Source organism: Pelobates fuscus, chromosome 5 (assembly GCF_036172605.1).
Source record: "Pelobates fuscus isolate aPelFus1 chromosome 5, aPelFus1.pri, whole genome shotgun sequence".
NCBI classification, from domain to species: Eukaryota; Metazoa; Chordata; class Amphibia; order Anura; family Pelobatidae; genus Pelobates; species Pelobates fuscus.
The window spans coordinates 146,291,817-146,309,146 of record NC_086321.1 but is presented as its reverse complement, the minus strand read 5'-3'; the positions used below and the strand labels follow the sequence as shown (position 1 = coordinate 146,309,146).

Sequence of the window (17,330 nt, the reverse complement as noted above, 5' to 3'; positions counted from 1 at the left end):
ACTCTAGTATCCTATGTGGTGTCAAACCCACAGTTATAACGTCCTCTTAACTAACTTACAAAAATGTATTGTTTATTCTTATGCAATACTATGCCTGTTATACCTGTTTGTCAGTTACTATACAACTAGCGACTGCATTTAGCATGTACACACATGCAAACTACAAAATCGAGACCTACCTAGCATGATATTATATCTTTTGTTCTGGCATTTATAAAAATTATAATTTCTCTATTCGTACACCTACTAATGCTGATAATTGCATGTCATTTATCGCTAGATAGTCTTACCACGCTTAAAAATGCTTCAAAATGTTTAAAAATGTGCTTTAACCTCAATGCCGCATATGTATGAATCTGTGATATTAACTTGATTATGTTTGCTATTGTGGCAACGTATATCATTTTGTCAAACCATGCACAACAAAAATAAAGAATTAAAAAAAAAAAAAAAAGGACACATTAATGGCCAGAACTCTACACCCGAGACAGAGACACCTACCTATCACAGCAATTAGGGATAGCAAAAACACACTCAAAACAAAGCCTAAGGACATAGAAGTGTTCACCAGATATTGCAAGATATTTGCAAAAATACTAGCAACCAGACTCAATTCACTGCTATCTAAGCTAATTAAGGCAGATCAAGTCGGGTTTATCCCCGAGAGACAATTATTCGAAAACACCCACAGGAACATCAACTTGATCTGGAGACAGAGAACCGCAAAACCCCCCAAAATATGCTATCACTATACGCCGAAAAGGCTTTTGATAAGGTCAAGTCGGTTCTTCCTCCTTCAACATATGGGTTTCCTGGATATGTACATTACCATGATAAAGGCAATGTATACAAATGTTAGAGCCCAGATAAAATTACCAGGTACTCTGGGTACGACCTTCCAGTTAAGTAACGGAACACGTCAGGGATGCCCCTTATCGCCCCTGCTTTTTGTTATCTCCCTGGAACCACTATTACAAGCGATTAGACAGCACCCACAGATCCACGGTGTGGAAGTGAGAGGACAGCAATTCCCAGTGTCTGCATACGCAGACGATTTATTATCTCTTACCCAGCTAAAAGAATCCATTAAAGCTCTGAGAGACATCCTCACAGCATACAGTTCAATCTCTGGATATAAAGTCAATATCGAAAAATCTAGCGCACTACCCAAAGTCCTCCCTAAAACAGACATATACGAAATCCAACAACTACACCAGGTACCAATCAAACAACACTCAATAAAGTACTTAAGGGTCCGACTTTCAGCTGATCCGGCAAAGCTACATTAACTGAACTACACTCCTCTATTTAACAATATACTAAAAGAAATAGACAAGTGGTTAGATAGGCCGATCTTGTGAATCGGAAGGATTCATAACTAGAGTTGCGCGGACACCTGAATGTTCGGGTCCGGCGGGTTCAGACGAACTTTGAAGAAAAGTCCGGGTTCGGGCACGAACTTGACCCCGAACCCCATTGAAGTCACTGGGTACCTGAACTTTTGGGCACAAAAATGCCTCTAAAAAAACTCCTGTAAAGAGCTAGAGAGCTGCAAAAGCAAGTAAAATGGGGGTAAGAGTAGGACAGGTACCCTGCAAACATATATGGATAGGGAAATCACTTAAAATAATATAAAAATTTAAAATACAGCTGAGCCATAAAATAGCACTAGATGGAATCTTTGGTTTTAGCTTTGGAAGAACATAAATCAAAATCTAAAGCATGGCTGTCAGGAGGATCACCAGAATTTGAGAGAGGGTTGGAGTGCAGGGTATTCTCTTTCATTGTTCAAACTGAGCTCAACTCCTGATGCATGGAGAAAAGGCATTCAAGCCTCTGCTATTGTGTACATAGTTTATACTACATGACCCATAGGTTGAGTAGGCGGTGACCATGGCGGTGCAGGTGGAAGCGGTGGTGGAGGAGGAGGAGGTAGCCAACACTGTTTGTTTTTTATTTTTATTTTTTTTATATTTTAATTGTAGTAGCCCACAAAATATTGGGACATACAAAAAAAAAAGAAACATTTGTGGCCTGCGGTGCATTTCTTGCAGTCCTGATGCATGGAGAAATGCTCAACTCCTGATGCATGGAGAAAAGACCTTCACAAGTCTCTGCTAATGTGTACATAGTTTATACTAAGTGACCCATAGGTTGAGGAGGCGGTGACCGTGGCAGTGGAGGAGGATGAGGTAGCCAACACTGTTTATATATATATATATTTTTTTTTAATTGGGGTAGCCCCAAAAATATTGGGACATATAAAAAAAAAAAGACCACTCTGTTCCGCAGAGTAGCTGTTGACATTATAGTTGCGCAGGCACTTTGTTGACTCTCTAGAGAACCTCGTGCCAATCGCACATCCCTGTGACTTTGCATGCGGATGTCATCCATATCAACTTTCGATGCCAGTTTCTGCGCCTACCATGGTGACCACGGGTAACAGGGAATCAGGGTTTCATTCCTTACAGGGACCCTGAGAAACGGCTACCACATGCAGGGAAGGCAGCATGCGCGCAAATGACCCACTCCCGACGCGAGAAGGTAGTGACGACAAATAACAATACAGGACTTTTTAGAGTCCCTGTAATTGTAATGAGTCCACTTGAAATCCTTTAACTCTGATCAATTGGAGGGAAGTCTGGTGCAGAGCCACTGCCCCGTGCGTGCTGCAGCTGAAACTCCCCTATCGCCTGCTGCTGCTCGCACAGTCTCATGAGGCGGTGAGCAGGAAGGCTGAAGTTACGCTGCAGCGCAGACAGGCGAGCAGCAGCAGGTTGACAACGCCAAAAGCACGCACAGCCGCTACAGTGAATGTCACATCCTGTTACAAGTTGCGGATCAATCTGGTGATGGCTTCTGGTATCCAGTACTCTTTTTACTGAAGCTGCATCAGGGTCCTGGTATGTGGCCGCACAAATGCTGGTGCTCAACGCCAGGGGGCGTGTGGTTACCCTGCACCAGATCCTGCTAATCCATTCCACACTGTGACTCCTAACTTCAACATCAGGCATATTGGCCCCCAGCCGTCAGACCGCCGCCCAGACACTGGTCCTGGTCACCAGCTGCCCACCTGACTGTGAAACTACGAATGGATCGTTATATCTGGTACGAACCCAAACTTTGCAGTTCGGGTTCGCTCAATTCTATTATGGATCCTTTGATCACTACATGTACTTGGATAACTGGTCATTCTCGCGCTAATACATGCCGACGAGCGCTAGGGGACAGCCGCTCCGCTTTTGCACCCTGCTCCCTCTTATGCTGTGCTGATGCCTCTGTGCGACGAGCGCCTCTTCCTCCAAACTGCACACGTCACTCGCATGACCTTGATTCCACGTGGGGTCTAGGAACTCATCATCCTCCACATCATCTTCCACCCACTCCTCAACCCTGCCCTCCTTGCCGGTATGCACACTGCAGAAAGCCACAGCAGTTGGCACCTGTGTTTTTCCAGCATGTAAAGTCTGCAAAGGACATATGGAAATTGTTTTTTAGAATTGTATCCAGGCAACAGTTTTCCTTATAAACTGTCCTCTCAGTTTGACTTGTGAGGTTATTGCCCCAGAATTACAATATTGTTTAAGTACCTCTTAGCTATTGATAACTGGTTTAAATATAGCGGCCTGTTATCTGGTAGTTTCTAGTGTAGAAAATATCAATCTGTTTTCTATCACTTAGATCTGTGTAACAAGTGTTTTAGGTGTGAAACAATATTACAAGTGACCGATGTAGTAAATTCGAATCAAAGTTATGCTTTGATTTGACTCTCAGATATGAGGTGCACCCCACTAAAATACTGTTTAGCACCCAAAAATGTTTAAGTTTTAAAACTGCAATGTGACAACAGTATTTGACGATTCTATTTGACTCTCATGTATGACGCGCACCCCACTAATGTACTATCCCACTAATGTACTATTTAGCACCCAAAAAAATTGACGTTTTAAAACTCTGATGTAACCGCGGTATTTGAAGCTTCTATTTGACTCTCAGATATGAAGTGCACCCCACCCCACTAATGTACTAGTTCCTAAACTGTTCCTCTTTCCTAAGCTGTTCCTATCAGCGGCAGCATCCTCTCCCTACACTAAGACCGCATGTGCGTGCGGCGCTACGCGACTCCAGCTTATATATAGAGGCTGGGTCACATGCTGCACTGGCCAATCACAGCCATGGCATTAGTAGGCATGGCTGTGATGGCTTCTAAGGGCACACGAGTCAAACGCTTGTTGATTGGCTGCCTTGCAGCCTTTCAAAACGCGCCATTAAATCACCGAACTCCAACCCGAACATACAGTGATATGTCAGTGTTCGGGTCCGTGGTCCAAAAAACCTAATGTTCGGTACGAACCCAAACTTTACAGTCCGGTTTCGCTCAACTCAACTATTCATAACATTAAAATGAATGTCCTCCCGAGGATTCTGTTCCTGTTTCAGTCGCTACCAATCCTGATAGCTAAAACAGGCTGTACCCGACTGCAAAAAGCCATAGGCGCATTAATTTGGCAAAATAAGAGACAACGGATATTGCAAAACATTTTATAGAGGTCAAAGACTAGAAGGGGTCTAGGGCTACTGCATCTGTATTACTACTATTTATTGGCCCTACTGGCTCAAATAGCAATGTGGCACATCCCACTTGAAATGAGAAAATTGACCTTCCACAATACTACCGTGTTTCCCCGAAAATAGGACCTACCCCGAAAATAAGCCCTAGCCGAATTTTCGGGGGGGGGTTCAATATAAGCCCTACCCCGAAAATAAGACCTAGGCATTTTACCTTTGCGGCCCGGCGGGACTTCCTTCTTCTATGAGGAGGGGGAGGAGCGTTGCGGGCCGCGGCATCGCGCAGCGTGATGACGACGTGCGCAGCGTGATGACGACGTGCGCAGCGCCGTCAGTCTGCCTTCACGGATCTTCAGCGGAAGGATCCATTCCGGGCGGTGAGGCACCCAGTGGAACTGTGAGTAGATACCGGTATTTTATGTCCGGGACTTAATTAATTAAGGGGGGGTGTGAATTAATTAAAGGGGGGGGTGAATTAATTAAAGGGGGGTGAATTAATTAAAGGGGTGGTGAATTAATTAAAGGGGGGGTGGATTAATTAAAGGGGGGGTGGATTAATTGGAGGGGTGTGTGGATTAATTAGAGGGGTGTGTGGATTAATTAGAGGGGGGTGTGGATTAATTAGAGGGGGTGGATTAATTAGAGGGGGGTGTGGATTAATTAGAGGGGGTGGATTAATTAGAGGGGGTGTGGATTAATTAGAGGGGGTGGATTAATTAGAGGGGGGTGTGGATTAATTAGAGGGGGTGTGGATTAGAGGGGGTGTGTGGATTAATTAGATGGGGTGTGTGGATTAGAGGGGGGGTGTGGATTAATTAGAGGGGGGTGTGGATTAATTAGAGGGGGGTGTGGATTAATTAGAGGGGGTGGATTAATTAGAGGGGGTGGATTAATTAGAGGGGGTGGATTAATTAGAGGGGGTGGATTAATTAAAGGGGGGTGGATTAATTAAAGGGGTGGTGGATTAATTAGAGGGGGTGGATTAATTAGAGGGAGGGTGAATTAATTAAAGGGGGGTGGATTAATTAAAGGGGTGGTGGATCAATTAGAGGGGGGTGTGGATTAATTAAAGGGGGTGGATTTATTAAAGAGGGGGGTGGATTAATTAAAGGGGGGTGGATTAATTAGAGGGGGGTGGATTTATTAAGGGGGGTGGATTTATTAAGGGGGGTGGATTAATTAAGGGGGTGGATTAATTAGAGGGGGGTGGATTTATTAAGGGGGGTGGATTTATTAAGGGGGGTGGATTAATTAAGGGGGTGGATTAATTAAGGGGGTGGATTAATTAGAGGGGGTGGATTAATTAAAGGGGGGTGGATTAATTAAAGGGGGGGGTTCAATGTACATACCGGTACCGTAAATAAATAAGCCCTACCCTGAAAATAAGCCCTAGTGTGTTTTGTGTGACTAAAATTAATATAAGACCCGGTCTTATTTTCGGAGAAACACGGTACATGTGGGTACCCAGAGAGAATAGAGCACTGTTACGCACAGAGTGTCCAGCAATACTCAACTCCCTCTGGATCTAGGACAAGACAACCCATGAATATGGCTTGGCGTCCTCTCCATCACCACTAATGCCATATTTGTGAAACAGAGCCTTTGCGCCCGGTATGAAAGATCACAACTTTAAGAATTCAGAAAAAGCTGGACCACAAAGGATATGTCACTTATACAAAGCAGGGACGACTGATCACATTTGACGAACTTAAACTTAGAATGACAGTGAAACCATCCAACTTCTTTAGATTTATACAATTAATAGATTACGTACAACAAAAACACAAAAGACGCAGCACACAAATTCTTAACCTTCTTCGAAAAGATATGTCTAGATGAACCCCCCCCAAAAGGCTTAATAACCTCTATATTGCGCAGCTTTGCAAATAAACCAAAGAGTGGGGCAATCTCACATATATAGACCAATGGGAGAGGAACTTGGGGGAGGTGCTGGAGGGCGAAGAGTGGCAAGACATATGGGAAGCAAATAACACAACATCCATATGTGTCTCCTTGCTGGAACAATTGTACAAGGTGATGTTCTGGTGGTACACCACACCAGTCAAGTTCTACCACATGAGGAGATCACCTACAGATCTCTGCTGGAGGGGCTGCAGTATGAAGGGAACATACATACACGTGGTGGGAGTGTCCTAAAATACAACAATTTTGGCAGGCAGTGAAGGGTCTAATCGCCCAAATATTCCAAAGGGACAGGAACTTGATCTATGGGTATACCTATTGTTGAGGCCAGTCGATGACTGGCTTAGAGCCGAACAGCAACTACTACACAAAATAACCCTAGGAGCTCAGGGTGGGCTACACACAGAAGTCCCCACTCTAAACATGGTCCTGACAAAAGTAAAAGACAAGCATCTGATGGACAAACTCCCTGCACAGGTTAGAGGTACCCACAAAAAAATTTAAATGGTGTGGGAACCATGGGTCAATAGCGACCTTACTGATTACATTAGGTGACAAGTGAGAGACTATCACCAGAGAGCCCATACAAACAACTTCTTTCATATCAAGAGAACCACTCTCTACTCCCCGGCCTGTGGAGGGACACAGTTTAGACGGGAGCACAGGATCCTGGACTAGCCTAGGGAAACACACGGAAATACAAGTAGACCTAATGCGGGAACGAAGGGGGCCCCTCATGTGTAACGTAGACCACTTAGTATTGCAGTTCTTTCTTACTCCTATCTTCCTTTTCCACCTTCTTAAAAGAGAGGAAATCAAGACAACAATAACTGTCCTGAAAAAGGTTGACAACCTTACTACTTTTAAGGACACACAAGAATACCGGCACAGTTGAATAACTGTCCTATCTTACTTTTCCTAACTAATCCTTCCCTTTCTCAGACCAGATAATCACTACACAAAATGAGTTGGCGATAAGGTGGTGGCAGGACAAATAACAAATAATAAATTTGTATGTCACATGTAGATGTAAGGTCCTGAAATCTGGGCACATACTCGCAACCGGTCACCTATCTGGACATTGCCGCCAACAACAAACAAAGTACGTTATAATAGGTGTAGGCGAGTTAAAGGACGTACTGCCAAGTGAGACGAGAGCCTTGCCAGTCATGCGAAGTCCTGTCGCAGGCTGCCAACTCGTCAAACAGATGTTCTAAGTTGTTTACTTATCTTTTCTGTTTTTTGTATTTTACTCCTCTTATTAACAAAAAACGAAAACATTTTGACACAATGCGACCAGGCCGAGCTACCACTACAGGTCATAATGCATGCCTTCACACATGTGGACCTTTCCCTTATGTAATATACGGGTCGCGATGCACGGAATAAGATCTGGCATTAGTACAAACCTGACCGATAGTAAATATATTGTAACTTTCGGTTACTTCAAAAGTAAATATTATTTTAAAAAAATGCAGTTCATCATACCAAAGCATTACTGTACAATATCATGCAGGCCTTAACCCAATACCATCTTACTTTCTGTGACACCACGAAAATGTTGTATGTAAAATGATGTGGCTTTTGCACAAGCCTCCATAAACACAAAACTTTCGCAATTTCTGTCAATGCAAAAATAAAGCATTTAAATTTTTTTTTTTAAGTTTGTCACTTTAAAAGGAGGTAGGACGGGGGGGCGTGGCCAACTACGAGACTGAACGGACGTCTCCTAGCGGGGCTCCGTGCTACAGAAAGAATAACGAAACCATTTGGCCGAAACATAAGACTTCCCAGCATCCACACTTCACCCCCCAACAGCAGACATAATGGGGCGAAAAAATAAGAAAGCTCAGCGTCCGGAGGCACCCCGATCTCAAGATATAAGGATCTCCTTTGAAAGGCCTGTGCAGCGGCTGCAATACAAAATGGCGCCGGAAGCAGACAAAGAACAGGGGACGTCGGAGGACTCCAACGAGGAGGATATAATCTCCACGCCACAGTCAGGCGGAGAATCCGACACACCAGAGTCGGACGAAGACTCAGCCCCTGCAACAAAGGGAGACATCAAGAGGCTTCTGCTAGACCTCAGAAAGGTATGGAGGGAGGACTTACAGAAAGTCCAGAAAGAGGTGGGAGAGGTCCAAAACAAAATCCGGGCTATAGAGGCAAAAGAGGTAGCCAGAAGCAGCCAGATGCAGGAGACCAAGGTACAGATGGAGGGCTTAGCATCACAGGTGCAGCAGTTACACCGCACAGTGACAGCACTAGAAACGCGCCACAGGCGCCGAAATATACGCCTAAGGGGGATACCAGAAAACCATAGGCACAGAGCACCTATTACGATACACACAGACCCTCATAGACTCACTGGGAATCAAGGGGGAGTCCAATCCACCAATGATCTCCTCGGTATTCAGAGTCAGGAAATCCCCGGCGGCACCAGAGGGAACCTCCAGGGACGTCCTAGCGGTGACACGTGATATCACAGTCAAGAACGCGATAATGACTGCTTCCAGAACGCAGGGGAACGTAACCCATGAAGGGAACCCAGTGGCAATCTATAGCGACATCCCGTTCACAGTGCTGGCAGAACGACGCAAATTGGCACCTGTGGCGAGAAACCTAAGAGACCGCTCTATAAAATACCGATGGGGAATGGAAGGAGCCCTAGAGGTGACAGCCGGCGACACGACCTATACAATGACCTCGGCAGATGACCCCGAAGAGCGGTACAAACTCCTTGAAGCAAGCCCGCAACAAGGACAAGGACAGAGACGCCCGCCACACAATAGAAAGCAGGCAGTAGAGAGACAGGCTCAGAAACTGGCAAAACCATCAGAGGGGGCTGCATCCTGGTGCTGAGTTACAGCAGCGGCAGCAGTTACAGCTACAGCTACGTTACGGTATAACCTACCTGAAGACCCCATGATAGCGATGTTCAGAGACTCTCAAATCAACCACTTATATCTTACATATAATGGCACAGATGTGTTTTACTAATGTTTATGTTACCCATGCAATAATGCAAACTCTGTCTTACCCTTGAAACTTCAATAAAATACAAATTATAAAAAAAATAAATAAAAGGAGGTAGGACAAACTATTTGAGTTGAGTAATAAGAATATTGCTTATAGGCAGACATCTTGCAGAGATAGTAAATGTATGTGCCAGGTATTCAAGCCATTTTGCTCCATAATACCAGCTGGGCGCTTCAGCCTCCGCACAGGACTTGGTTTGCCAGACACGTAATACAAGCAGTAAGAGTCCTTCTGAAACATCTGTTGTTACTTGCACCCCATAAATTGTGTTTCAGTTGCAATTTTTACGACTGTAATATATTTCAATAGAATGGGACTGCTAGAAAACTAGGCCACAAAGTTCGTTTCAGACAGTTTTATGAAACCGAAAACCTGTAGGGAAGCTTAATACTGTAAAATGAAGTTGTCAGAGCATACTGAAAAAGCTGTTGCACAATGTGTTTATTTTTTTATATATTATTTGGCATTGAATTACACTTGGTGCTACTGTTTTGTAGCTTACGTTCAGCAAGTTTTTAAATGAGTAACAAGTTGTATGAGAGCTCCAAATATCAAACTTCAGAATCATGAACAATTTAAAACCGCCCTTTTAATTGTAGCGAACGATATACTAGTTATGTACATGCGCAATTTTCTTTTACATTTTGGCAGCCAGATGGTTCTTCTTAAAGGACAACTGTCACCTCAAATTAAGTATATGTAAAAAAATAAATGCGAAAAACTCAACCGTACCATTTTACTATGGCTATTTACTTCTGCTATAATATGCATGCATCTTTGGTTGGACAGTGTTTGAAAACTGACTGTCTCTATGGCTTTCCCTGCTTCTCTACAGGGACTGAAGCAGGGAAGACAATAGAGACTAACTGTCGGTTTCAAGGTGCATGTATATGGCTGAAGAATCCTGTTGTATTCTAAAAGGAGAACAAATTATGTTAAGCTGATACTCTGCTTGTCGCGGCAGCAGGAAAGTGTCCGTCTCTCCAGTGTTTGATAGAGTCCTAACCTTACATCTGCGGAAAGGGATTTAGGGGTGATTATTTCTGATGACTTAAAGGTAGGCAGACAATGTAATAGAGCAGCAGGAAATGCTAGCAGAATGCTTGGTTGTATAGGGAGAGGTATTAGCAGTCGAAAGAGGGAAGTACTCATGCCATTGTCCAAAACACTGGTGAGACCTCACTTGGAGTATTGTACGCAGTACTGGAGACCGTATCTCCAGAAGGATATTGATACTTTAGAGAGAGTTCAGAGAATGGCTACTAAACTGGATCATGGATAAAACTTACAAGGAAAGGTTAAAGGATCTTAACATGTAAAGCTTGGAGGAAAGACAAGACAGGGGGGATATGATAGAAACATTTAAATACATAAAGGGAATCAACACAGTAAAGGAGGATACTATATTTTAAAGAAGGAAAAACTACCACAACAAGAGGACATAGTCTTAAATTAGAGGGGCAAAGGTTTAAAAATATCAGGAAGCATTACTTTACTGAGAGGGTAGTGGATGCATGGAATAGCCTTCCAGCTGAAGTGGTAGAGGTTAACACAGTAAAGGAGTTTAAGCATGCGTGGGATAGGCATAAGGCTATCCTAACTATAAGCTAAGAAAAATTGGGCAGACTAGATGGGCCGAATGGTTCTTATCTGCCATCACATTCTGTATTTCTATGTGTCTGCGGTGCTGCTAGGCCTCACCCTCCTGCCGGGTAAGTGGTGCTCGGAGTGTCACTTGGGTGGTGTCATCTTGTGCATCTCGATGTCACTTCTCGTTTGGTGACCTTTTTGTCTCTGTTAAATGCTGCTTTGGCAGTGAAAGGCATGTTTTGGCATGCAACGGAAGCTGCTGAGGTGTGGTGGAGGTAAAGTGGGTTTCCTGGATCAGAAGGATATCTGCCTTCTGGCTGTGGGCCCAGCGCAGCAGTGAGTGGCGTTTTTTGGGACTGTTGAGGCCCTTGGCATTAATGGAAATACAATGTATCTTGGGTGGCATCTCTATGCGAGGGCGGCTGGGATATCGCTGCCTACTATGGGAGGGGGGGCCAGGCGCCCGGGTGGGTCCCGAAGGGCAGCGGGGGTAAGTAGAAAGAAGAAAAGTGTTTGTTTGTAGATGCTGGGCTTATTACAGGTGCCAGCAGGGGTGGTGTGTGTTGCCCTTGGCAGGGACCAGAGGGAAGTGGTCAACCTCCAGAGAGAGGCAGGCAGGCAGGCTGGCTATGGAGATGGGTCAGGTATTTTGCTGGGTACAGTACCAGGTTAGCTGGACCTCGGGAGGTGAGAGCTTGGAGCATGTCCCTGCAGCTCCCCGTTCCCCACACAGAGAGTCGGTCAGGGGGAGGGGGGCACCGCGAAGTAGGCTAGGGAAGGGTAAACCTAGTGAACATGTCAAAATTATATACATATTTTACACATTTCCACACCACACTCTGTCATAGAGGGCAGTGGGTTCGGAATAGCAATAGAGCGGTCGTACGACTTGGGCTGTTATAATTTTGGTGTTATGTGCCATTACTGTTAAGGTTAGATGCACAGGGGGGCCGTGCCACACTGATGGATCATTAAGGGCAGTATAATCAGTATTCTCTGCATTGCAATGCTATATCAAACAATTGGTTTCTTAGTGCACATTCCCTGCATCCGCGCCATGGGGAGGAGGGAGGGGAAAGCTGCAATTTCCCCCGGGGGACCACCCCACATCCCAACACAGAAGGCCTTGCAGTTAGCCCCTCCGGCAGCAGAGAACTGTGCCAGACATCAGGGCCCCAAGTGGGCATTGCCGGGGCCATTGCGCCCCTCACGGACCCTCCGCGGCCCACTCCACATCTCAGGACAACCCTGCAATATTCAAGGAACCCACATGAGTGAGTACTGGGCACGGCTTTTCAACCTGCCGGTGAACCTGTGCTGGAGTCATTCAGGGGGCCCCGACAGCACGGGCGGGGAGGAGGGGGGTTGGGACCACACCAGGCCGGGGGAAGGGGGAGGCATCACGCAATCTGTGGCAAGGCTACGGGGCTGTGTATATATACACCCTGTTCCAAATTATTATGCAAATTATATTTTTCTCATTTACCTAAATAATTGATGTAAATAACAGTCAGCAGAATTCTCATGTTATCAACTAGTAAAAGTACAATTTAAATTTTATTGAACAAACCTCGTAATGATAATAGTATTTTTTTTTAAACATAACCTTACAATGCACTGTTGCAAATTATTACACACAGTAAGTTTCAAAACACTTTATAGGTTGTAAAGAACTGAAAATTGTCATTTGTTGTGTTTGCAGCATATTTACTGAAATCAAAATCTATTTCTTTTTTTTTTTTTTTTTTTTATTTAAAGTTTTTTTTTTATTTTTAGTTTTTCAACCAGTGAAACATATACGGTTTTAACCATACAAAGTTGCAAAATAGCACATTTGTTTACATAACTGTTGTATATAGTATAGTTTACCAGATATTTTGACAATTATTTTTCATATTTCAACAAGTGCAATTATCACGGTGTTAACATAACAAAAATGCAGAGGATCACGTTTTGTACATAGCTTCGCATGTAGTTTAATAAGTACAGTATTTTAGTCGACATGGTTACTGAGAACAGAGTTATATCTATTAATGCAGTTATTTCTCAGTGGAATTCACTTCTATCTCGTCTAGTTGTTGGGGAGTGTAGTTTGATACCTTTCTTATTTTGGGCTCTTTACTATAATTATTGTATCTACTTAGCGTGTTGGTCGTTATTAATATATATCTGTGTGTGTAGTGGTTGGCTACTATTCCCTGTTATTCCTGTCTTTTTTCATTACAAAGGTTTTTTTATTAAACGTACATGGACAGTTTACAAGCAAGTTTAAGCATGTCTTCCGTGGTTACATAATGTTCATGACATTTATAAAACATAGTCATCCAACAATAGTGGTCGGTTAGAGGAACATATCATTATTGTGTCAATATGTTTTGTAGTAGCGTGTCTTTGGAGAAGTTGCACATTCCCAAAAATGTTAAGTGTAGTTTCTCTGTGGTCTCGGTTACTAGGGGTTATGTAGGGAGAGTATCAGTTGCTTGTGTGGGGACCTCTGGTGTTCGTCCGTGTCTCGGTTCCTTACATGCTAGACGGAGTGGTGGGGTTTTTGGGCTATGTTTATTGTGGTGTACTCTGGTGTGTTTTTTTTTTTTTGTCTGGGTATTGTTTCCTGTTTTCTGGTTTGGTCCCCCTTATTGTCTCTCCTAGTGTCTGGAGTGTTGGTGTCTCGGGTGTCCTAAACTTCCATTTCTTGTATTTCTTCTAGTGTCCTGTTTAGCTTGTCAAGGGCTGTTGTATTGCCTATCTCGCTATTTATTTCCGTTAGTCGTCACTAGTCGTGTGTCTGCTAACTTAGGTCTCTTTGTCTCCCTTTTCGTTATTCTTTCGTGTCCCTGTGTGAGGGTGTCCCCTGTGCTAGGGATATGTGTGCTTGTGGTGAGTTGGCAGGGCGTCTGATGCGGCTATGTGGAAGTGTCTTGGGGGTTCCTATCGTATGTCTCGTTGCGTTAGGGAGGGCCATCCCTTGTTTGGGTGCGTGATGGGTTGGTGGGGCACTATGGTGGGTATCAGGGTTGTTCGGGGTCAGGTCCCGTTACTCCCTGGGTGCGTGGCATGTGAGTCCCCGAGCTTTGGCTGCGGGTATGTGTGGGAGTGGTGCGTGTCAGTGCATTGTTGCGATGTTGCGGGGGGTCCCCGCTGTGGGGGAAGCGCATAGGTTAGTCGCGCTAGGGTGTGTGAGCGCTCCTGGCTAGTAGTTTTGGGGCCAAGGCTATATGGAGGTGGGGGGAGGGGTCTGAGGGTCCCCATCCCCACACCCCGCCCGTAGCCCCCTCCCCCGTTCTGTAGCTCCACGAAGACCCCCCTTGTTCCCCGTCGGTGTTCGATGGGGTCCTTGCATCCGTGTCCGGTCATGTCCCTGGGATTCGTCTTTGATACCCTAGGTGCTACCTCAGTTTTCTGTTCTTCAGGAATGGGTAGTTTATGGTTGTCTGGTCGTCAACCATCGAAGCCAGTGGAACCATATCTTTTGGTATTTCTGGGTTTGTCCTCTGGCTATTAGGATTAGTTATTCCATGGTTCTCATGTCTTCAACCCTCGTTATCCAGTCCTTCATGGATGGGGTTGCAGTCTTTTTCTAGAATGTTGGGATCAGGCTACGGTCTGCGTTAATTAGGTCAAAATCTATTTCAATCAAACTTCTAACAAATTTTAACTTTTTAAACATTTTAACTGGTCACGTTACATTTTCACCTAGGACCCCTTATTTGATAGCAGCTTCACAAGTCTTGCATCCATTGAACTTGAAGCTGTTTGGATGTAAACTGCCTCCCACCCTCATAGATATTTTGCTTTAGGATGCTCCAAAGGTTCTCAATTGGATTAAGGCCAGGGGAGAATGGAGGCCACACCATGACTTTCTCTCCTTTTATCCCCATAGCAGCCATTGATGCAGAGGTATTCTTTGCAGCATGAGATGGTGCATTGTCATGCATAAATTTGATTTTATTACGGAGAGAATACTTCTTCCGTCTGTACCAGGGAAGAAAGTGGTCAGTCAGAAACTCCACATACTTTGCAGAGGTCATCTTTACACCTTCGGGGACCCTAAAGGGGCCGACCAGCTCTCTTCCCATGATTCTGGCCCAAAACATGACTCCACCAACGCCTTGCTGACGTCGCAGCCTTGTTGGAACAGGGTGGCCGTCCACCAACCATCCACTACTCCATCCATCTAGACCATCCAGGGTTGCACGGCACTTATCAGTGAACAGGACTGTTTGAAAATTAGTCTTCATGTATTTTTCTGCACAGTGCAGTTGTTTCTGCTTGTGAGCATTGGTTAGTGGTGGCCGAATAGAAGGTTTATGCACAGTTGCAAGACTCTGGAGGACTCTACACCTTGATGTCCATGGGACTCCAGAGGCACCAGCAGCTTCAAATATCGGTTTGCTGCAATGTAATGGTATTTTAGCAACTGCTCTCTAGATCTGATGCATGGATCTGGCAGAAATCTTCCTCAATGTGCCTTTATCTGCACGAACCTGTCTGTGCTCTAACTCAGCCACAAATCTCTTAATAGTGCGATGATCACGCTTAAGTTGTCATGAAATATCTAATGTTTTCATACCTCGTCCAAGGCATTGAACTATTTCATTCTTTTCAGAGAGATCCTTTTTCTTCCCCATATTGCATGAAAATGGTGCTCTGCTTAATGTGGAACACCCTCCTTAAGTAGTTTTTCCTTAAATTGGGCTCACCTGGCAATCTAATTATCACAGGTGTCCGAGATTGTTTTCAGTGATCAAAAGAGCCCTGAGACACAATGCCATCCATGAGTTAAACTGAAAAGCTAAATATTTAATCTTTGTGACACAAATAGAATTTGCATAATAATTTGGTACAGGGTGTATATATATATGTATGTATATGTGTGTGCGTGTGTGTATGTATGTATATATATTTGGGATCCGTTGGGATATATGAGTGTCCTGTATTCCTGTTCACCGGGGCAGGGAGGCTGTTAGTGTCTGGCGTGCGTCGCGGTTGTGTTGTGGTGAGGCTAGGAGTGTGTTCACAATGTGGTTTGTTCTCTTAGTTGAGTGGGGGTTGAGCAGAGCGTTGTCCCCTGAGGTGTCCGCGGTCTCTTGGGGGTAGTGGGTCCCACATGCTGCGCAGGGCAGCGGGCTGCTAAAAGAGGCAGGGGATAGATCCAGGCGCAGGTCTTGGAGGCCTAATTGCGTGGCAAGGTCATGTGCTTCAGTTTAAATGGGTGGGCCCCAGCAGTATCGTATCCTTCTTGCTTCTAAGGCTTAGGTCAGGGGGTCTTGGTTCCCGTTGCTTGCGTAGAGTGGTAGGCGCCCAGGTTGTGGTATAATTGGACCATGTGGCCTTCAATTTGTAGGGGAGTTTCCCTCACTGCTCATATGATTGCTTCGCATGTGCTCTTTTAGTTCTTTAAGGGTGGTATCATGGGTGGTGGTGGTGGCAGTTACCTCTTCTAGTCTGTCCTTTAGTGCGTGTGTGCGCTTGGTGAGGTCTGCTAGGCCTTCCTTGATCGGGGCTAAGTGTTTGGTGAGTTCAGATGCCAGTAGGGATTTCATATCTGCCAGGAGGTCCTTCAGGTCCCTTTTAGTGAGGGGTGAGGTTTTCGTCCTGTGGCTGGCTGTGCTAGCTTCGGAATCCGAATATAAGGCCTGCTGGCTGGCCGCACCTGGCGGTTCTCCTTCTGGCCTGTTCCTGAAGATCAGGGCCACGGCAGAGCCAGACTTAGATTTCCGTCCTCCACCCATTCCGTTTAGGTCCGGTAGGGATCAGGCTTGTGCTGGATGGTCTGTGGCTCAATTGTGGGCTTATTTGCCGCTAGAGATGGCTGCCAATGAGCCTCTCTTGATCTTGGCCATCTTCGTTGGCGGTCAAGCTCCGCCCCCCTCAAATATTTTTGCTGTGTTTAAAATATAGCTCTAGTCCTTATAGATTCCAGGCACCAATATGCCTTCAAAGTCATTGAAGTGGTCATAGTGCCTGAAGTCCACCAGCTCATTCTTACCTCCAACTGTTAAACCGTGTGTGTGTGTGTGTGTGTATGTATGTATATATATATATATATATATATTTATTTTAAAGTTTTAAGACCAATGGGGATTTCCCCAGGTTCCGGTCCAGGTGATTCTCTTAGGGCTGCTTAAAGGGACTCTCCAGTGCCAGGAAAACATATCCGTTTTCCTGGCACTGCAGGACCCTGAAGTGCCCCTCTCCCTCCCACCCCC

At 44.9% G+C, this 17,330-nt stretch overlaps 1 protein-coding gene across 4 annotated transcripts in view; it reads left to right on the top strand.

Moving 5' to 3' along the window:
- TANGO2 (transport and golgi organization 2 homolog) overlaps positions 1–17,330 on the top strand; it is a 235,388-nt gene that overhangs the window by 35,861 nt on the left and 182,197 nt on the right. The window contains exon 1 of one of the 4 annotated variants that reach the window (XM_063454425.1): positions 9,731–9,750. The exons of the other annotated variants lie outside the window; for them this stretch is intronic. The gene's annotated coding sequence lies outside the window, so the exon portion shown is untranslated. Of the gene's footprint in view, positions 1–9,730; positions 9,751–17,330 lie in introns of those variants that run through there. 4 annotated transcript variants of the gene reach the window in all.